Below are 226 nucleotides of genomic sequence, written 5' to 3' on the forward strand. Positions count from 1 at the left end.
AGAATACGCTAAACTGAGAATACGCTAAACTGAGAATACGCTAAACTAAGAATACGCTAAACTAAGCATACGCTAAACTAAGAATACGCTAAACTAAGAAGACGCTAAACTAAGAAGACGCTAAACTAAGAATACGCTAAACTAAGAATACGCTAAACTAAGAATACGCTAAACTAAGCATACGCTAAACTGAGAATACGCTAAACTGAGAATACGCTAAACTGAG

The sequence above is a fragment of the Nematolebias whitei genome, chromosome 8, assembly GCF_014905685.2.
Source record: "Nematolebias whitei isolate Nwh7 chromosome 8, NemWhi1, whole genome shotgun sequence".
NCBI lineage: Eukaryota > Metazoa > Chordata > Actinopteri > Cyprinodontiformes > Rivulidae > Nematolebias > Nematolebias whitei.